The sequence below is a fragment of the Stegastes partitus genome, unplaced genomic scaffold, assembly GCF_000690725.1.
Source record: "Stegastes partitus isolate 25-593 unplaced genomic scaffold, Stegastes_partitus-1.0.2 Scaffold779, whole genome shotgun sequence".
Taxonomy (NCBI): Eukaryota; Metazoa; Chordata; class Actinopteri; family Pomacentridae; genus Stegastes; species Stegastes partitus.
In genome coordinates this window covers 76,327-91,742 of record NW_007578510.1, presented here as the reverse complement: position 1 = coordinate 91,742, position 15,416 = coordinate 76,327, and the positions used below count along the sequence as shown (strand labels likewise).

The 15,416-nt window shown below is 43.1% G+C and overlaps 1 long non-coding RNA gene across 1 annotated transcript in view; it reads right to left on the bottom strand.

The window, feature by feature from the left end:
• LOC103364771 (uncharacterized) overlaps window positions 1-6,684 on the bottom strand; it is a 12,445-nt gene extending 5,761 nt beyond the window's left edge. The window contains exon 1 of the long non-coding RNA XR_520567.1: window positions 6,673-6,684. This is a non-coding gene — a long non-coding RNA (uncharacterized LOC103364771). The remainder of the gene's footprint in view (window positions 1-6,672) is intronic.
• Between the last annotated feature and the right edge of the window lie 8,732 nt (window positions 6,685-15,416).

Sequence of the window (15,416 nt, the reverse complement as noted above, 5' to 3'; positions counted from 1 at the left end):
AAGGTGTAGAGATGATGGATGGATGCTGTAAAGGCCTGGAGATGATCTCTGTTGTGGATTGATGCTGTACAACTATAAGCAAATGCAGCAGTTGTTCTAGTTTGTGGTCAGGAGTGAATAAAGACGACAGACGTGAGACTCTGGAAAAGTGAAATGTTGATCCACACACGTCTGGGCTGAAGTGTGCGTTTAGTGCACAGACCACATGAGCACAAACCAAGCAGTGAGTCACAGGTTTGATTCCCGACCAGCTGGACGTCCACCGCCCTGCTGCTCCATCTGCCATGTTTCTGCCACGTCTCCTGTCTATCTGCACTGTTTCTGTCTAATAAAGGCAACAAGAATTCTCCAAAAGATCCTAAAAAAAAAGGTTAAAAAAGTAAAGTACACACATGACGCATGAGCACACGCGGCGGGTCTGTGTATTGTCAGCTTCTGGCACACACACTCCTGCTTTAGCGTAATGGATGGCCGTGTCACACGCTAAGCACTGTTTAACTTCACCGCCGCGACAGTGCATGTGTGTTTGTGTGCGCTTCAGGATGTATGAAAGGCTGGTCAAGTGTGTGTGTGTGTGTGTGTGTGTGTGTGACTGATATCCATCCATCACATCTGAATGGTGCTGATTGCTGACAGGAAATGCCCACGGCCCTCCTGCTTCCTGATTGGCCGGTCCCTGCGGGCTGCCGGGTGGACGGGATGTTAAATGGCGAGATTGAAAGTCACAAGTTGATGAAATTAAACAGCGAGAATGAAAACAGTGTTCAGACCTGCAGCGGTCACTTTCTGGGTAGTTTGGTCCTCAGGAGGCAAACAGTCGCCACCAGATGCCACCGGGGGGCAGCAGCGAGTAGACAACTGAACATGAGGAGGTACCTGATGGTCATCAGGAACCTTTGCTCTGGAGGTTAAAAGGGATTCAAGCTATTTATGTTTGTCTCATCCAGTTTTTCCTCCTGGTTGCTTTTGTTGGCTGTAAAAACATAATTAAAAACCAACATGTCTGATTGGTTGGCACAGCTGATGAAGTCATGTGACCTGACACCACACATCTACTACACATATCTCTAACTCTGTACTACCTTCTTACCATGAACTCAGCTAGTTTTCTTTTGGAGCTGTTCCACTGTGATGCAAAAGACTTCTTCTGAAGTTTGTGGAGAGTTTTGAGTGTGAAGCAGCAACAGCAAGAAATGGTTCGTTTAGTAACTTCAACCTCATGTCCTCATGTCTCAGTAACATCCATCCATCATCTCTACACCTTAGTCCTCACTCGGGTCATGGGAGGCGGAGTCTATCCCAGCTGGCTCAGGGTGAAGGCAGGTTCACCTGGACAGGTAACCAGTCTATCACAGGGCTACACTTAGAGACAGACAACCAAGCACACTCACATTCACACCTACGGACAATTTACAATCACCAATTAACCTCAGCATGTTTGTGGACTGTGGGAGGAAGCCGGAGAACCCGGAGAGAACCCACGCTGCACGGGGAGAACATGGAGACTCCACGCAGGAAGATCCCGGGTGTCCTCACCGGGACGCCAACCAGCGACCTTCTAGCTGTGAGGCGCTAACGATGCTAACCACTGAGACACCTGCAGCCCTATGGAAATATACACTACATTTAATATTACTGGATAAATCTCTATTGTTGCTCTGTCACACAGCTTCTGTGATGACATCAACACATCTTGACTATGACATCAGCGACATGATCAGCTGATCCAGATAATGTGCAATGCTATGTTCAAAACTGCCACTTCCAGAGTCCAACATCTTGTTAAAACAGGAACCAATGGAACTGCAGCACCGCCTCCATCAGTAACACTGTCTCATGATGCTTTGTCCTCACCTGGTGCCTACAATACCCACAATGCAGTTCAGCAGTTTGGTGAGAGGTTTAGGTGCACCGTGCTGCTGATATGGACAGAAGCTGTTGGCCTCAAGGAGACGCTTAGACACTTTATTTTTCCTACAAATGCAGAAGTTGTTGTGGAATCAGTGGTGTTCAGCTTTCAGGCTCCGTTTATGCACCTGATAGCAAAGAAGGATTCTGCTGTTGTTGACTGGGATGGACTCCACATCCACTGATGCACAGTGTGCTCACGTCTATGGATAGGTGAGAATATATTTGTGCACGTTCACATAAAACCTGATCAGGTCCATAAACAAATGATCACACAGTTACAGCTTTGTGTTGACGAACCCATGATAACACACCACATGTGTATGAATGAAAACACACAAAACAAACCAGACATCAGGAAGGTTTAACCCACATGCAGGAGAAAGATCAGTAATAATCCTTATTGGAGGAGTTTTCTCAACGTTTTAAGCAACTTATGAAGCAACTAACTGTGGAAACTAGAGACTGGTTTGATATTAAACTGATCTACGATAGGTTCATATGTTTTTACCAACAGATCTACATAATCTATGACAGCGCGGTGTTTTCAGCCAGAGGAGAGAGAAAGAAGCCATTAGATATCCTCCTGACAGGTTTCATCAGATGCAAAATACGAATGAAGAAAGAACGCATGAAGCAGTGGGCTCAAAGGGGTTAATTATTTCTGACAATACGCAGCATGCTGAGCTGCAACAGCACGAGAAAGCATGAAAAATCACATTCATTAGAAACAAGCACACGCCCACAAACACACACACACACACACACACACACACACACAGTCCTGAACCGCATTGTTTCCTGAACAAACTACATAAGTGTATTATTGCATGATGTGGCCCCGAGCGCTGCCCATTTCCATAATAATTCATGATGGTAATTTTCTGTGTTTGGCTATATGTGCTTTCAGCGTCGGGCTTTTGCAAGACAGACTACAGACACAGAAACACTCTGTGCATTTATCCTAATGTCTCCGCTGTCCTCTCTCTGCTCCATTATCATTTATATTGTCACACACGCTGACCTCTGACCTCCGACCTTCACATAATACTGAGAGGTTATTCATTAAATTCTTTAATTACCACATTTACCCTAAATTCTTGTATAATATCCTGAAAAGGCTGATTGTTATTAATGATAATGTTGGCTTTTTATTACAATTAAATGCTTCAAGTTCACCTTTTTAGAGAACAAAAGAGAATCTCAGATTCAGATTCATTCAGCTTCGTCTTACAAGTGTTTTTAATCGTTTATTTTCCATAAACCAAGACCCCATTACAGGAACAAAGTTCTGCCTTTCCATTTTCATCACAGAAATGCCATTTTCACGAGTAATTCAACTCATTTCATACAAAACACTTTATATTTCCTGCACACTCATGAGCCAAACACAGAGTTTATGATATACTGTTGGTTCTTTGTGCTCCATAAAACAGCATCAACCTCCTGAAACCTGAACCTCCTGAAACCTGAACCTCCTGATGCTCTCTGGTCGTCCGGCACCAAAACTTTAGCAGCAAGTCAGTGTTCTTACTTCTTATGCATTTAATATAAATTAGAAACAAGTTATGCTTAATTACAAAATATGTCTATTTTCTATTTTTTCCCCTCATCATATGCAGCGCTTAACGAATTTATGAGACCACCTGTCTAACTTGGTGAGCATATATAAATATATAGACCATCCAGCATCATGAAGAGCTTTAATTTGCGCTCAGCTCTCCACGTTCTACCGTCTTGAACAGGAATGAGGAATTTTAAACCCAATCTGAGCTGCTGGGCTCCTCTGAGACGTCAGAGATTAATCAAGCATCACGTTCACCCACTAAAGCTCATTTTTCTGTTCAGGAATGCAAGTAATTAACTATAATTTGACATTTTAATCAAGAATTAATAATGTGCTTTACTATTCTTTCTTTTATTTTAGCATTAAAGATGTTATTTCAGTTAAAGAGCTTCTACATGCTGGTCTATTAACCATCACAGAAACATAAGAAATGATTTTGTTAATTACCAAGGCTGTTCATTTAGGGCAGCTGTGGCATAAACCTTAAATTGTTTAGCTCTGTATTAGTACACTGTTGCCCATAAAGTTGGAATTTTTTCCCTCTTCCTATGAAATGATTGTGACAATGTGATTTATTCCTGATAGATAAAGTGAACATCGTCTCAAAACTTTATCGATATCACAATATAAACACAACACACATCACAGTAAAAGTTTAACCACAGTTAACTTTTAATAAACTGTCTATTCAGGCTTAAACTAAACTGAACAACAGGATTAAAGGTTTAGTTTTAGTCCTTCACCCTCGGTCCCTTTAACAGGAAACACACATTCGAGGGGATTTCAGCATCAGAGTGTCCAGTATTACTCTTTAAAAGTCACTAATACTGATATAATATGTCACTGATCAGTGACATGGTGGTGTTCTGTCCACCAGCTGGTTGATGGAGTCAGTGTTCAGGACGTCCCACCTTCAGTCACATCCTGGAGTCAGAACCGGTTCCACCTGCTAACTGGGACTCAGTATGTGATCATTGGACCTGATCAGAGATGATGACTGATGTGTATAAATAGAAATAAAAAGAGGAACGTGTCTGTAAACTAAAGTTATTCCAGCTCTATGGGCGACGGTGTGAATGGATGTAGGAGGGGAGCAGAAGGACTCCCTCTGCAGGATGTCTCTGCTTTTCTTGTAGCTTATTGTTGAAGAGGAGAGACTTTCTCTTAGTGAGCAAAGATCTACAGCAGGTCTAATGTTGTCGTATGAAGAGGACACACGGTGGTAAACTGAACTGAACCACTTCCTGTAATGATCCATTCACTTTATGTCAGTTCAGAATCCCTGAACTAATGATTGAAGTCACTGATGTGTTGCTAGCGAGAGTCTTTAGCCTGCAGGGAGCGAGTGGATCCTGCAGTAAGAGGAAACAGGTTCGTTTCACCGTGAGGCCACAGAGCGCGCTCAGTGGCGTTGTGTTCTAGTGAACAGTGAACCTGACCCGAGTGAGCTGAGAATCTGTCCGGTCGAGTAAGTTCAAGTGTAAAACCTGAGATCAGCTCAGGAGAACATGAGAACCTCCAACATATCAAGACTTAGAACTATTACCTTTTGGTCAGGCTTCAGTTTTAGTTCAGGGACAACGAGCTCTGGAGGACCAGATCAGATCAACTTTATCGATCCCTTACTGGGGACATGTTGCCAGATACAGATGAGACCAGAAGTCCAGCAGTACAGTAAAGCTAAACATGAAGATGTAATAAAGGTATAATAAAGACATGGTGAGTTTACATACGCATATGAATTATATATAAACTGATGTGAGTAATCCATAACGCTGAGAGGAGCTGCTTTAAACTGTAGCAGCCTGCTGTGGGTCGTGGCTTCATCCAGCTAAAGTCCAGGAGATCTATAACCACATGAACCGGGTCCATCTGCAGCTCTCAGTGCTGTTAATGTTACATGTTAGTGTTGCTCTGCCTGTCCCACATACAGCAGCTCTGTGTTTATAAGCTCAGCACAGATCAGTAACCCTGAAAATAAGAATCAAACCGAACACAGACGACATGAAAACGACCTTTATTTACCTGATAGTCGTTTGAAAATTGAGTAATAACATCAAAAATCCATTCATACGTGTATATTATGGGATGTTTTAACCCATAACTGTGGACTTACACTGAGCCAAAGCTTGTCTATTGTTATTCAGCTCACATCAGGTGTGTGTGTGTGTGTGTGTGTTTAACGTGTGTGTGTGTGTGTGTGTGTGCGCGCGTGCCAGATAGCATGTAATGAATTCATTAGCCAGCGTTTATTAACTGGTCATTTGCATACGGCTACAAAGACGAAGCTGTGCGGCCAGCAGAGAGCTGATTTGCATGAGAGCGAGCAGCTCATGCATGCGTGTGTGTGTGTGTGTGTGTGTGTGTGTGTGTGTGTGTGTGCGTGCATGATTTAATGCATGCATGACGGCGGTGGTGTGTGCATGCATGAGAAGCACAGAGGAGAGGAAACAAAGAGGCAGAGGGAGATCTAAATCTCAATCTGCTGCACATCCTCTAAGATGTATAGCGTTTGTGAGGCTCTTGTGAGTAAGTGTGTGTTGCTGGTGTGTATTATGTAGATGAGCTGGTCCTGGACACGTGTGTGTGTGTGTTTACAGAGGACGGTGTGTTTGGACTAATGAGCAGAATGTGAGGACCAGCGACGGCCTCGATCTCACGTAGAAGCAGATTTTTAATGTGTTGTTTTATCCACACGGATTCTGAGGAAGATGGTCGTGAACATTATTCATTACAGCATCTTTACAAACTGCCTGATGCTGTGTCGGTCCGTCTTGTGGCGCTGAAGCAGCACGAACCCATCAGGGTAAAGACACAGGACCTCTGGGGGGTCCTGGTCCACCAGTGGATCCTTAGGGTCTGTTGTGGGGTGGAGCATCCGTGGATCGAGCTTCTTCCATCGTATCACTTTGGTCCTCCATTGGATTGGGATGTGAGGGGTTTGGAGGCTGCCTTAACATTTTGGACTCTTTGTCGTGTTCCTCAAGCGCTGCACTGTCCTGCTGGGGGAAGCTGCTGGTGTCGGGGAGTTCTGTTGCTGTGGGGTGCATGCGAAGTCTGGAACACTGTTAAGATTGTGTTTTATCTTCTGTGTCTGCGAGGATCTTCTAGGATCCATCCATCCATCATCTCTACACCTTCATCCTCACTGTGTGGGAGCTGAAACTATTGACTGCATGAAGTTCTTCCTCACATACATCAAACCCAGTTCCTCCAGTTGTGGATGAGCACTTTGAATCCAGAACCTACTCTCGTACTTCAGCCTGTTCCAGATGTTAGAGGTCAGGCTGCCCACGTGCTTGGCCTGTCAGAGCTCCAGCTGTAGATCATCCAGCTGGTCCTCTCTGTGCGTCGAGCCTCGATGGTAATATGACGCATGGTTTGTATTCTAAAACCTTTATCTTCTTCTTCAAGGGCTCCAGTTTGCTCAGGTTTCTTCTTGTGTTGTGTGACGATGACTTGTCAGCGATTTGTCGAGCTGCTCTTAACATTTAGCTCAAAGCTCCACCATGTGACGGCGTCGTCGTCCTGACAACTGGAGATCAGTAATGTTCAGCTTCTGAATGTGCATTCAGACTGAAAGCCAATCAAATGGTATGTAGAGCTCCAGAAGTTGGACAGAGGAGGAGAGAGCTGGAGACAGTGATGGTACTGAATGTTTATTTAATCTTAAATGAACTGAGAGCAGCAGTGTACCTGGTCTGCATCCCTTCCCTTCATTGTACATCAGTAAAGCTGGATCCACTGAAGGCAGATTAGTTTCTAACTGTGCAACAGAACTGGTTTTACTAACCTGTGATTAGATTTTAGATGAACTTATTGTCTGTTGGTGCAGCCCAACATAAACGTGGTGAACGTGTAAACAAGGGCTGATTTCAGATGTAACTTTGGTTAGAAATATGTTTTTCTCACTGAGTTAACTTGTCCGGACTCATCTTCACTGTCATCCAGAGTGAAGCTGAACCTCTTTGCATCTCCTACATGTTCTCTGCTCTTCTGATCTTCATCACCATGAAGAACTCTGTTAATGACTCCAAATAATGCATCACAACCTGGCTCAAGGTTTGACAAAGGAGGAGAAAAAACACGGGACCTGCAACTAAAAATACGTTGAATTTATCGATCAAGTACAAACTAAACAGAACCAAACGAGACGGAGGCCAGAAGAGAGACCAGTGATCCACCTCCAACAGACCAGACCAGCTGAAACCTGCCCAGAAGGTCGACGCTGAAGCTTCTGAGCTTCTTCCAAAGTCTTGATTTGTTTGACCCGAGACGTGTCGAACGTGTTTCTCCAAACTCTCCACCAGCGAGGGAGAGGAAGGGGTTAAGACGAGCAGGCAGTCTTCACTTTAATCTTCATAATGGAAGCTAAAGAGGACTAATGATACCTTCTCTCTCCTCCTCCCCTGCCTCCCTCCATCCCCCTTCTCCTTCCCTGTTTCCACACCTCCATCCTTAACCCCGCTGACCCTCCCTCGCTGCTTCCCCGGCTCTCTCTCCGGCTCTTTACTCATCCTTCCCATCCCTCCATCCCTTCTCTCCTTAGACACAGCCAGGCGTTACCACGGTGACAAATGGCTCCTCCCACGGCGCAGCGCTGCCCCGTGTGTGCATGTGTTGTGTGTTTGTTTGTGTATCTATATCTGTTTGGCCGTGCGTGCTCGTGGGAATTCGCTGCATGTGTGCTTGTGCATAAATCTGTTTACACGGAGAAAACCAACTGCACATCGTTCCAGCGTTAAATCTCTGCATGAGGACTTAATCTACGGCTCGGGTTAAGTTTAGGCGAGTAGCAGCTACGGTTTGGAAATGACTGCGTGTCAATGAAACATCCTCCGAAGTGATGCGGTGTGTGTGTGACAGTGACGGATAGCCGGTGGTGGTAAACGATGCAGAACTGCCTTTAATAGGAGATACAAGAGGTGGTTAAAAATCCAGCCTAATGGAGAAATATGACACAGAGGGAGGGAGGAAGGCTGCAGGAAGATAAAGAGAGAGAGTTAAAGAAATGATATAATGACAGGAGGAGGCTCACAGGGACAGGAGTGGAAGTGAAACGTGCCTCCAGAGGAGCATCACCACGAGGAACCAAAGTGTTTTTGGTTGGAAGTTGAACTAAAGATGAATGGTGGTGTTTAAATAAATCTGGACAGCTGAGCTAGCAGCTCTGTGAGGCTTCAGAGCTTCATGATGACCTCATGGAGCAGGAACAGTGTTTAGCATCTTAGCTTGGCATGCCAGGACACTGATGCTAACCTCAGAGTGACGGGACGACTTTCGTTTAGCAGCAATCTGTTCATAATCCTAACTTTATGGTAAATCAGGTAATCAGCAAAGTTGTTGAAGCTCTTCATGGGCGGGTCCAGATGTGCGACACTGAGTCTTTAGAAGAAGCTACAAACGTTCATTCTAGACTTTATTTGGAGTCGTCAAAAAACTCTGATCAGAAAAATAACAAACAAACAAACAAACAAACAAACTAAACAGCACATCTATTGAAGCGCTCTCTGGATGAAGGGTCCAGTATTTAAAGATCACTGATATTTAAATATGGAGCAGTGAGAGTGCCAAATTACAGAAACAAATCAATGAAAGAATAATAAAATAAAAGTGGAAATACAAAAAAGAATAAATAAAATAAATAATAAATAATGTGACAGTATAAAGCAATGTTAATCAAAAATGAATCCATGAAAGAAAAGACAAATAAAAGTAGAAAGATAAAGACAAACAATTAAATACAAAAAATAATTAAAAATTTTTAAAAGTAAGTATTTATTTTTATTATTTTTTTATCATAATTTTCATTACAATTTTTAAAATTATAATATAGTATATATTATATATATATATTTTTTTATGTCGCTTTAAAAGCAAAGGAAATATGCGCACAACGACATTCCTAATATCTACATTTTTCTGTGCATATTTCTTTTGCTTTAAAGTGACATTATAAAAATAAATAGATAAATAAAAATAAAAAATAAAAGTTAAAAAATAAATAAATAGATACATTTAAAATTTCTGTATTTAAATATACTAATATTTTTATATTTACAAAATATAAAATATTTTTTAAATATACAAAAATAAATTTAAAAAAATAAAAAATTTTAAAAAATTGTTATCATGTTTATTATTTTATTTATTTGTCTTTATATTTCTACTTTTATCAGCCTTTTCTTTTCTGGATTCATTTTTGATTAATATTGCTTTATACTGCCACATTACTTATTTTGTGCTTTGTTTATTCTGATTTATTCTCTTTTTATTTCCTTTTTTATTTTATTATTCTTTTACTGATTTATTTCTGTAATCTGGTCTCTCTCTGCTCCATATTTAAAGGCTCCAGACTGTAGTTCTCCAGGTCACGAATTGCTCAGTTCTGCCCTCTTCTGGCTAAAATAAGGTCTCACGTCCTCGATAAAACCTCATGCCTCACTGTGGACCTTCCTTTGATTTAAAGTTTTCTGAGTTTTACAAATCTGTCATCTGCTAAATCAGTAATTCATAGTGTTGTTGTCAGAATCTTACAGAAGATTCTTATTCCAGTTAAACATATCTACAAAGTTTTATCCTTCAGCCCAGCGTGGTGCGTAAACGAACCAACGTATTTAGACACCAGCTTCACGTCTTTCCTTTGACCTCCGTTTAATGTCTTGTGTTTTGTGCAGCTTTGATATTTTGAGAAGAAAAACATCCTCCAGTCTGAGTCGACTTTAGAGAGACGCGTTCACTTCTTCTTCCACCAGGGAGCAAGAAGCTCATCGTGTCTGAATCACTTCAGTGAGGATTCTCTGTCTGTCTGATGGATGCTGATGAAGTACGAGGACGACACTCTCACACATTCACAGCTGTTCAGTGAGCAGCCCGCTGAGGTTAATCCAGTTCAACGTGATTCACTGTTTTCATTATTCTCAGGTTAACATTTTAATAACTGAGATCAAACGCTGACGTATCTGCTGCATTTGTTTTGGAATTAACCGATAATTTATCCATTCTGAGCCGGATTTGTTCCCTTGTTCTTCTGAAGCCGCTCCCTCCTGACCGACACCAGGTTCTGTTTGGATCCTCAGAGGTCACATGATTCAAACCGACGGGCCTGAAGCAGAACTTAGAAGCTCCGTCAGGCTTCAGAAAACGGCTGCATGAACTCGTTTCAGTGGAAGAAACTAAGATTTAGTCGTTTAGAAGGACATCTGGACTCTGATCACATTAGTGTTCATGTATTGATTATTTTTCAGTTTTGTTCACTCTTCTTTAAGCTTTTGTGTCTCTTGCCCCGGGTCTATGTATATACATCTATATATATGTGTGTGTGTGTGTGTGTGTGTGTGTGTGTGGACGATGGACATTGATTTTTCTGTGGTTTATTCGCTCCTATCAAAAACATGTCAATAAAAATAACTCAGAAGCAGGAAGTCAGCACCAGCACAGCTCAGATAGAGAATAAAAGGTTTCTGCTGGAGTTGGAGTCACCGTTTGAGACGTGAACATCGTGATTAATAGACTTTCTCTTTGCTTTGGAGACGACATTTTAATTCCTGTCTACATGATAAACACAAAAACTCCTCTTCCTCATAGATTTAACCTTTTTATTTTGAACACCGACTTTCTATCACGTGATTTTTAATTCTTTTCTTCGTGACAAACAGAACGACTCGCTTTAATTCAACCTTTTTACAACGAATTTAATGTGAGATAAATAGAATATGGACTCAACATCTTGTGTTTCTGATGATTATTTATTAAAATAACTTTAACTCGATTCTGATGACATTTATTTTATGTTTCTGTCAGTTACTTTTCACATTGTGCTTATTTACACCACAACGGTTTTTTTTTGTCAATAAGAAAAAAGCTTCATGTTTTCTTCATTTCTCAGTCAGGGTGCAGTTCTCTGGTGTCGCCACAAGGCGGCGCTGTCGCCTGCTTTGTAACTTGCACTTGACTCCACAGATAAAGTTCATCCACTGAAGCTGAGACTCGTTTCAACGTAATGAAAGAACCGAGCTCATAAAAGCCTTTATGTCCTTTACAGCAGCAGGATGTTCTGGATTTTACCAACGGGATCAATAAAGTTCTGTCTCATCTAATCATCTGTTGAACTTTGGTAAACCTTAAAGGCGTTATAGGGTCGGAGAGGTCAGAGGTCATCGCCTGTAGCTGGACGTATTTATTCCAACATGTATGAGGCTAATGACGACACTGTTCACTGGATCAGCGCCGCCTGATCTGCTGAACATCGTTTTTCCTTTCCTGCTGCTGCTGCTGAGGCTCATTTTAATACAGGAAGTCAAAGACAAAAGAGCAGAAAGCAGCCGGGTTCAGAGGCCGCTGAGGATCTGAGGGCTGCTGATTAGGATCACAGCGCCGCTATTGTTCCTGATTTGCATGACGGAGACTCACACGGTTCACTATCGGCGCGTCCATCAGCCAGAAAACCAAAATATGACCCACAGAGTCGGAGGGACGCTCCTGTGATTTAGAACTGAGCTGCTGTGAAGCTGGACACGAGAGTGAATAAAGAATCCTTCTGGGTTATTTATGAATATTCACCATCACTGAATCTGACAGAGCAGGACTCCTGACTGGACACCAGAAGTCGTTTTCACACTCCTGAGGCCTTCAGGGTCTCGAGCTACAACTTTTCCTTAATCACTAATTCTCGTTAACGGCATTTAAACGAGTTCAAATCAACAAGTTGTGACATTTACAAGCTGCTCACACATGAACCGTCTGAACCCTAAAACCCACCGCTGGGTTCTCTTTGTTTTTTAATCACCAGAAATTAACCATTTGTCAACTTAAACCCAAACAGAAAGGTTGGATTTTTACTTTTCTGGTGGTTCTTGTGCAGTATTAGTGCATTACTAGTTCCTTGTGCAGCATTCAGATTAATTTATCATATTTCTTTTGCATTTTATCTTTTATCACTCTTGTTTTATTGTTTCGTGTTTTATTGCTCACCTGTCTCTGACCAGGTGATTTATTTATTAAGCCCATCACTAGACTTCTGATGTACCTCCTCCGTCTGTTTGGCCACAAAGAGCAAATAAAAATCTGGAATCTTCTTGTGCTCGTCGTGCATCACGTGTCACGCTTTCGTTTAGATGCAGAAACCAGAACTCAGTCATGTGACACTGACTGGACTTTTTGGCAGCGTTTCCTCGGAGCCGATTGGAGCAGTCCAGCTCCTCAGTTGTTCTGGTTTCATGATTTATGACATTAGAAGTTTGCTGTTATACACAACAGACCTTTCTGAGTTCTCTCTTGGCTCTTTCTTTCTCCAGCATGTTCAGGTTGGTCACCATCCTGCCGCTGAGCCGCCCTCGGTTGGAGTTTTCCTGCTCTATGCCTGGGTGCTGTCGTGGATGGAACTTCTGCTGGGGTTCTTTAACATCCACACCGGCTCTGATGGAGTGACCAGGAGGAGGATGACTGGGAGGAACCGTCACCATGTTCATGTAACTGGAGGCTGGAACACCTGGATTAGTGCCGCCTCCCTCCGTGACCTGGTTCCTGATAGCAGATAACAACATAATGACACTCACGTCGCCTTCAGTAGCACAGAGGTGGTGGTGTCCTCTGACACCGCTGCTGCTTGGACTCATGGACACTGAGAGTCTGGATGTTGTTGTTCATCAGAAGCACCAGCAGTCAGTCATGTCAAAGGTCTCCGGCTCTGAGATGTGATTCAGCCGAACAGAGCAGCAGCAGCGACCTGCGAAGATGAAAACGCAGCAGTGACCCTGCAGGACCTCAGTGTTTGTGCATAAAGGCAGGGATGCAGATAAAAGGACCACACAGTAAACACTCTGCAGATTTAAAGATATGAGGCGTGTGTGTAGGTGTGTAACGTGTGTGTGTGTTGAACGCTGAGGATCATAACGAGGTTACTCATTAACTCCCGTCCTACTTTCCGGAGCGCTCGCAGCAGATATGAATAGATGCTGTTGGCGGTTTATTCGGTAGCGCTGTCGTTCATTTACAGCCGGAAAACCCCGCCAGGAACCGGGAGGTTCAGTGTTGTTGTTCTGATGCTCCTCCAGCTGTGTAGAAACAGATGAGCTGCTTAAATCTGTTGAGCTGGATGTGGAGGTGCATGTCCAGACCAGATGCAGGGTTCACATGGATCCTCCAGTCCAGAAGAACTGAATCTGAGGCTACGCTCCGTGTTTATTTAGGACATAACATGAGCTGTAGCGGGCGTCTTCTCACCCATAACAGACCGATAACCTGCCTGTCGAGGAGTGATGACGTTGGTCTGCAGCTGATGGTGCTCTTCCAGAGGATCGTAACTCCACCTTGTGTTTTGTAGCAGTGCCATGAGGAAGCGTTAACCATTAACACGTCATAAACCGATATTACCGATCAATAAAAGGTGATTCACGCGTACATGTAGGACTGAACTTAGGAATATGTTGATTGATGGTTTTTCTTCTAAACCATCTGATCTGAGGGTCAGCTTCACCCACAGCTCTTTATTCAGATCGTGGTCGGGTTTATGACGCTGACATGACTCATCACAGGAAAATGTTGACCTCCATGACTTTCCTTTCTGCCCACTTCTCCTTGAACGTTGCATCAGCTGAGAAGATCTGAACCAGCCTGATGGGAGCCGTGAGCTAACATCTGGCTGAACAACCCTCTGAGCCAATCACTGCCATCAGGTGTTTCCTGTAGCTCTCAGTCAGACTCCTGCACCTGTTGACAGGTGTTCTAGTCCACTGCTCATCAGCAAAGGCCTCTCATTGGTCCACTGCTCATCAGCAAAGGCCTCTCATTGGACCACTGCTCATCAGCAAAGGCCTCTCATTGGTCCACTGCTCATCAGCAAAGGGCTCTCATTGGTCCATTTTTGTTTTCTTAAAGTATTCTTTTCAACCACAGTTTAAAAGAGACGTCTTATTTCACTGAATTATAATTTAGCACATTTTTATTTATTACAACTTTTGTCAGTTTCTACTTATTTGAGCTGTGGATTTTTCTTTAATGGAAGGAGATGAATACATGTGAGGACGGTTGTATGTTCGTCACGTTGTCATTTGGAGAAAACATTTTCTACATTTCAGCACCAGTGTTGGTTCAAAACCATCAGTTTGTGGTTAAATTGTGGAGCAGCCGTTCATCTGGTTCTCTCTGCTCTACAGTTTAACATCCTCTACAAACTGAAATGTCCAGAAAAATAACGTGACGAGGACAGACGCGTCTACGTCGTATTTAATGCAGGTTTTGACCAAACGTCAGCAGAAGCTCAGTTTCACTGTCGCTTCCAGCTGTTTGTAGGAGTTTATTAAACATCTGCAGCATCAGGATCCATACGAGTGTCTGAGAAAAGTCTCATTCATTACTTTAACTATAAGTCAAGCTGTCAGCAGGTCGCGCTGTGGACTCCTCTTCCTGTCTCACAGGTGGTTTAATGTACCGTCATGTGTTCTGTGGATCTGTCCGTGACAAACATTAACGTCAAACTGACCCATTTCTGAACCGCAGCATGGCGTCACCTTGGCAGACCGGTGAAGCAGCCACGGTTCCTGTCCGATGTCTGAATCTAAGCACCGGCCCAAACACCGGCCCTGACAACCGCCTCCCCGGCAACGGTCCAGGAGCAACAACCCAACATGGAGGCGCTAAACGCCAACCGGACACTCACTGGTGTAAAACGTCTGTAAGCACAACAACAAACAGGTTTTCTTTCACTTCAAGTCTGTTTTTCTGTGTTTTAAATGCAGCGGTGCTCTTCAGCAGTAAAGCTTCGGCCCATACAGGAAGCATCCGGCGGTAGATTTATTAATAATCAGCTCTGTTATGCTCGAGTCATTCCTGCTCTGAGTTTGACCTTATTAGCCTTAATGAGTAACAGAACCCGACCCGAGTGTTGACACGACAGCTGAACTGTAGAAACCAGGTCGTCAGGAGATGCTAACAGCTGGAC